A 7641-nucleotide genomic window follows, 5' to 3' on the forward strand; every position below is an offset into this window, starting at 1 on the left:
GCGATGCATTCCGAGCTTGTAGATCTGCTATTTTCAAAGTATGTTATAAAATATATTTAGAAGATTTTCTTCTCTTTCTCTCTCTCTCCCCCCCCCCCCCTCTCTCTCTCTCTCTCTCTCTAAATTCAATTCAAATTTAAAGTGCAAATCCCTCGGTTACCTTTCAATTTGCAATACTTTTTTACTTTTACACAAGCCTGCCTGCCTGTCTGTCTGTGGCCTGCCATGCCCTGCAGCTCACGCACAGAGCTACTGTAGAAAGCAGTGGTTCCCAAAGTGAAAGAAAGAGTGGCAGCCAATAAACACGGGAGTTAAACTCGGGAGTTTAATACAGATGTGAGCTGATTCAGCTGAAATGCTTCACAGTTTCCAGGCAAGACAGTTCATATTACCCCACCCCCCACGGTGCATCCAACACCTTTAATTTAGCTGTGTCCCAATCAATATCCAGTGCCCATCTATCCATTACATTTTGAAAAATATATATTTTTGTATTACCTTAACCTCTACTTGTTCTTTATTATAATAATGGTATTCATAACCAGCTCTCGAAAGAATATCATAAATGTCCGTAGCCCATGCGCCCTTGATCCAAATATCCCACTCTTTCTTACAATTCTATTAGAGTTCAAGTATTCTATTCCACAGACGTAATATGTGCACACTCCACCGTACCTCATTGGGTTCCCACCCCATATCTCCCAGGAGAATACTGGACCACTCACCCCGGTGCTTGCCCGTTTTTCCTCCCGGAATTTTCACCAGTGAGGGGGATAACTTTGTAATATGCTATTGGCTGTTTGTATTCTTTTTGGAAAAATATAAAAAGATACTCCTGTGGAAAGGCTATATTATTTTACTTATATTGACCCTATAAACAATTTAGTATTATTTAGTATATGTAAGGTTTTGCCCACTCAAATGGTACCTCGTCAGATATTCCCCACATATCCAACAACTTCTGTGAACAGACTTCACTGTAGTAGCTTTTCATAAATTATATTTGTACTTAGGCTGTCTGCTGTCATGAAATTTAGATAAATTCAAAGTCCAGCCGTCTGCTGTCCAGCCTCTCCCACCCCTCACTGGGGAAAGTTCTGAAGCTCTTTCAGTGCCACTTTCACATTAGCATCCGGAGGAATAATAATAGTAGATGTAAATTCCCTATAGGCAGGTAGAAGGGCCTGCATTTGATCAGCAGGTATTCTAGATCAGCAGAGCAATAACTCCCAGCCATATAGTAGCGTCAGTGCACCATGTTTTGTTTACATAAATGCTTCCTATACCTGGCAGTTCCAACCTCAACATCCTTCTAGCGATATGCTCACTATCCCTCCTATGTACGTGTCCAAACCATCTCCAGTCTTGCCTCTCTGGCTTTTCTCCAAAACATCTGACACTCATTCCTGATCCTATCCATCCTTGTTAATCCCAGAGAGAACATCAACATTTTAGTCTCTGCTACCTCCAGCTCTGCTTCCTGTCTTTTCCTCAGTGCAACTGTCTTTATTAAAGCAGCCATACGCCATAGATCAGTGGTTCCCAAAGTGGGGTCCGAGGACCCCTAGGGGTCCTCGAGGGAGTTCCAGGGGATCCCCATGCTAAATAATAATTATAGGAACCAAATGGACCCTTAACTCAGAGTTAAATTAACTTTGATTTTACAATATAAATTGGAGTCCCAGAGATAGAAATGTCATTAAATAGGGGACCGTAGCCGGTCGAACCACGGGGGCCCTTGAATTGAAAATGGTTGAAAATCACTGATGGAGCCATATTATAAATCTTCTCTCATGGGGGTCTTTGGCATATCATTTCAAATGGGGGGTCCGCGGGCTAATGAGTGTCAATGTGGGGGTACTTAATGAACACGTTTGGGAACCTCTGCCATAGATGGTCTTGCTTTCCTATACATCACACATCACAGTGACCTGACACACTTTTCTCCTCCCATTCCAACCGGCTTGCACTTGATTCTTCGCCTCTTTTCCACACTCCACAACACTCTCTGTTGTGCTATACAGTATACATGATGCTATAAAATGTACTAGCTCGCATTTTCATACTCTTCCATATATACAGCCTCGTTAAAGTAACGTTTTTATTCATTAAAATAAATCCCGGATTGTAGTTTTAAAACATTGCATTCGCTCTCCTAGTCTCAGGGCATTAGGCGTGTGTCACTCATTTGATCATGACTTGCGATTTTCGATGAGAGGAATGTATTTAAATGAGAGTTAATGAACCGCAAGCTGCTCATACATGGATTTGATCGATCGTTATCTCGCCCGGCCACAGCTGGGGGTGTTGTCTTCGTTAACCAGACAACGTGTGGAGAGTGGACGGACACGCTTGATCACGCACCCCTGTTCCCATGACCACTCACCCCCTGTTCGACAAGACAGAGTTCAAACCGGGTAATGAGCGTGAGTCGAGTCAGAGTTATGTGCACAGCACATTTCATGCATACATGAGTGAGTCGTATATGAATACTCAACGTGAGAGTAATGATTGAGAATACACAAGGTCAGGCAGCTGAAGCACATATTATATATCATGGTTGAATGAACACGGGGGAAGCTCTGACTGACTTATGAATGACATAAATTACATCATAATTTAAGTAGGTTCAACAGGTTCAGTGAAAGCGTCGAGTGTGAAACGACAGCACTGGCTCAGACAAAGTTCAACATAGAGGCATATTATATGCCTGAACTTTGTCTGTTTGTATGTGAACCCACTGAACTGTATATGCCGCATATATACAGTTCAATGGGTGAACCAGTGATTTCTTAAGGCTCAAGGCTCCTCAGGCTCAGACAGAGTTGGGCAAGACAGCTTTTTCTGTCAATGCGGCCCAACCTCGTGGAATGAACTTCAAAACTCCTTAAAACAGTGCTCCCTGCCATCCTTCGGTCAGTTCAAAAGAATGCTCCAGAACATTTTTCACCGTGATTGCTCCTGTTTCAATTGATTTAGTTTACTGGTTGTTCTGCATTTAAGTTCCTTTGTAAGATTTGCACACACTTTTCAAAAAGATCAGATCTACAAGCTCATAGCGTGCCACGAAGTGAGCTTAATTGTTTATGTGCTATATTTTTTAATAGCTAACATATAAAATAATTATTAAAGTGGTTAAAATAAAATAAAATGTCACAGATTGCTTTCCCGGTTTTAATGGGTCAATAATGTGGCCGGGAGGGGCCCTGCACATCACGATATGATCGGAGAGGCCTGGTTGGTCTCTGTGAGCAGCGAGCAGGCCAGAGATGTGTTCTTAAGCGTTATAAGATGTGTGTGCAGCGAAGGAGGAGGCGTTATCACACCTGATTCCTATCTTTCCCCCCCATGTGAACACTCGTTTGATCCACATCCATGGTGAGAGAGAGAGCCACGGCTATATAAGGCTGGTGGATCAGCCAGTAAGTGCACAGAGACCTTCTACTGAGCATGGTGACCTGCATGTGTTCCTATCTGACCCCATGTCTCATCTCACCTCTCTCTCTCTCTCTCTCTCTCTCTCTCTCTCTCTCTCTCTCTCTCTCTGTCTCTGTCTCTGTCTGTCTCTCTCTCTCTCTCTCTCTCTCTCTCTCTCTCTCTCTCTCTCTCTCTCTCTCTCTCTCTCTCTCTCTCTCTCTCTCTCTCTCTCAAAATATATAATGTAAGTAGTAACACTCAATCGTTCTTCCTCATCTCACATGCTTGCCACTGTTAAGGCAGACTGCCTTAACAGTGGCAGGACACATGCTCAAAAGGACAATTATAATAATGAGGCAGAGTTTGGAAGTATGAGGAGACTTACATGACCTGTCATGGTAACGGAAACCCCAGTCTGACTCCCAGAGTAACATGGGATCACAGCCTTTCACTCTCACAACAGCATATTATTGTGAGTACCCAAAGCATGACACTTCGAGAAATATGTCCTGAAGAATATGTGAGTGTACACAAAAGCATACTGTAGCCTCAAGACTTGAGCCAGTTCAACGAATGGGACAGTAACAAGAGTAAAACAAACAGCACCACAGGGGTGTGACAGATGAGATCATCTCAGACTGTAACTTAGAGGAGATACTCTTTATAAAGGGGTATTATTAAATGTTCACATCTAAATTTCTACGACACCACTCGGCCATCCGTCTCTCTCTCTCTCTCTCTCTCTCTCTCTCTCTCTCTCTCTCTCTCTCTCTCTCTCTACTCTCTATGACTATTGAGTCATGTACTGTAGATAGATGGGCTGTTTATTGTACGGTTCACAGTCTGGGTGTGGAATTGAGCTATTTTGAGGACCCTGCACCGACAATAACGTAAATCTATGGCAACACCCATGATGCACTGTAAAGAGACATACTGTGGCGAGTTGAGCACGCCTTGGTGGTTTGACGACGAGGAACAGACTCATCCATCAGTCAGGCCTTATATACGACCACGCTTGACCCCCACATGACTTATGACTTTTAAAGCTGTGAATTAACGGGCTCCCGGTTACGTCTCTGACATGCTGGATCCTTACAAGCCTATAATGTGAGCACAGACTCAGATCCTCAGACAAGGCCTTCCTGTAGAGAGGCTCCCACTCAGCCCAGCTCATCACAAAGGGTGACCGGCGGCTTTTGCAATCCGCCCGGGCCCCTATAAGCTTTGGAACGCCCCGCCCGTTGACTTAACCCATTCTGACCTGAGATCAGATTCATAACGAGGTTTCCGCTGGACACACACTGGTCTGATCAACCCATTCTGACCTGAGATCAGATTCTAGAAATTTCAGTCGCTCTTCGATTCTTTCAAAAATAGCAGACCTACAAGCTCGTAGCGCGCCACTCGGTGGCGCGCTATGAGCTTGTAGATCTGCTATTTTTCAATAGCTAAAGCATAACATGATGCTAACACCAAAATGGGTGCCCGTTCAGAATGGGTTTTAAGAAAGACGTGCAGAATGTTTGTCATCTTTTAAATCTCTTCTGAAAGCCCAGCACCTCATACTGTATGTAAGGCCTTTTCTTAATTTCCACTTGACATTTTTGTTTTGTTGATTATATGAAGTCTCTATTTTACATTTTGTGCCTTCTGTTTTATTCACTGATTTTTATTTGCTTTCTTTTAGCATGTTCTGTTAAACTTAAAGTACTTTGTGAGTATGTCTGGAAATGTGCTATAAATACATTGATTATCATTAATGGTGGTTGTGGTTCAGGAGTGGCTGGATGGCTAACCGCAAGGTTGCCAGTTCGAACCCTGTGGGGTCCCCCAGAGTTAGGGTCGAAGTGTCCTTTAGCAAGTCTCTGAACCCCTAAATGCTCCTGATGTGCTGGTTGGATGCCTTGCATGGTTTCCGTCGCCATCGGTGTATGAATGGGTGAATGTAATGCACAATCTATGTAAAGCGCCTTGGATAAAGGCGCTATATAAATGCACCATTTACCATTATAACATAACACCTGCATTGTCAGCTATTGACTTTGTTTCTTTGTAAATGAATGTCCTATTTCTCCAATCTACGTCAGTTACAAAAGTTGAAATTATAAACATCTACATTTTTTTTTTTTTTTCGTTTTTTTGAAAACTAATACAAATATATTTATCCAATGAAAAGTATTAACAAGAGCTTATGACTAAATGATGACTACTGGTGCATTGGATCAATTGGAACACTGTTTCCAAAACAGGTCATGGTTTTCCCAGCGACGATTATGATATTGTTTCATCGTCAGCATTGTTGATAGACTCTTGATAGACCACAGTACATACTGCTGTAATCTCTAAATACTGGACCCTCGTCTGGTTCTGACAGACAGGTACTGTGCAGGCTGGGTGGTGTGTGATAAACCGGTTGAAGTATTCCTTCTGTACAGCGACTGTGGCGGCGGGCCCGGGAGAACAATAACGCCACACGAGGCAGTATCACGCTAAAGGTTCACAAAGTTTATTACACAAACAGGAACATATATAGTTCTGGATCCTAATGACGTGACAACAAGATATGAGACTAAATAACGTGCCTACTGCAGCAAGGCTGACCTTGCTGCCACTGAGATGTCTCTCTTAGCCTATCTATAAAGTATGCTACAGTTCAGGCAGTACACAATACATATCAAGTACACTGTATCTCAAGTTCAAGTACACAGACATGGGCAACTCATGATTATCATAACACATACTAACTACATATTCAAGCAGGAAGTTCACAAACAAAGCATGCATATCCAAACGATAACATCCAAGCCCTGCAGCAAGCCAAATGACATCATGATGACGTTATGATGACATATATTCCGGTGACTCCGCTGACGTTCAGGACTAGACCAGATGTAGGCCCATATGGGGATGATCGGGATGATCTTTAAATTCAGGACTAGGCCAGATCACAGGCCCATATGGGGATGATCTTTACGTCATTTCCAAGACTGTCTTCCCCAGTTGAAATAATATAGCTTATTCTGGGCCGGATCTGACTGGTTATGGTATGACTTTTTGTTGATCTGTCCTCAATCAGACTCTTTCTGATTTATCCAGGAACGTCCGTCTTAGTGGGCAGACTTTATGTGATATTTTGTGCCAGATCTCACTCTAGTCTTGGTTTGACTTGCTCGGGCCCCAATCGAGACGTCACTAATTCATCCAGGGTCCTGACCGTGCTTGCTGCAGGAGGTGATGCACAGAAGAACAAGAAATATTAATAATAATTCATAAAATATATAATAACAAAGAAATATAGAGTCATCACACAGACTATCGTTACCTCCAAGGTAATAAAGAAGAAAGCAATGGAACGATATACCACCATGATATATAGAAAAGGGCGGAGCGGAATAATGTCAGAACAGTAAAATATAGAAGATTATCGCACTAAGCCACTGACACGGGTGATACGTGTGGTATAACATAAAGTAATATTTCAAAGAGAACTTCATAGAAGACGTCGCAAATCAAAGTCCTGTTGATCCCTTTTGGAGCCGCTGTGTCCAAAGTGTAAATCTGTTGAGTAACAATGAACTGACAAGAAATGATCCACCGTGGTACTCCCCGTCTTTGTCTATAGCGCCTGTACAAACTCAATTGGCCCGTACGTGTTCGGGAGTCGAGGGACGCGGGGAGTGTTGGGCAATTAAGTGGGCATTGGCCTGTTCTACAGCCATAAACCCGAGAGGAGACAAGTAATGTGATGTTTCTAATGCCACTCCATGCCTCTCCTTTCCATGCATGGAGAATTGTTTTATTTTCCCGAAGTCTCCTGAACTTGGAACATAGTATATTTTGCGTTGAATAAATTTGTTTTTAGAAATCCATGTCGTTACACCGCGTCTCCAGTAGATAAAGAGTGCTGGGGTTTGCGCCCCGAAAATAGCTGATCTACAAGCTCTCAAAGCGTCGCAGCGCGACGCGTTGTGAGCTTGCAGATCTGATATTTTCTGCTATTTTCATCCAAAAGTGCCCTCTTGCGGGATTTCAGCCCCTGCCTCTCTAACACTCTCTGCATGTCCCTGATGCCACATAAGTAAAAGAATCAACACTGCAATGTAAATATATATACTGTAAATAGAAGTCCCATATTCAAACTGTACAAAATGTACAAAAGTATCGGAGATTAAAATATACTTACAGTACCAAAAGTAAAAAAGTACTCACAATTCCACAAAAAGT

This window comes from Protomyctophum parallelum, assembly GCF_964188405.1.
Source record: "Protomyctophum parallelum genome assembly, chromosome: 17".
Classification (NCBI taxonomy): Eukaryota; Metazoa; Chordata; class Actinopteri; order Myctophiformes; family Myctophidae; genus Protomyctophum; species Protomyctophum parallelum.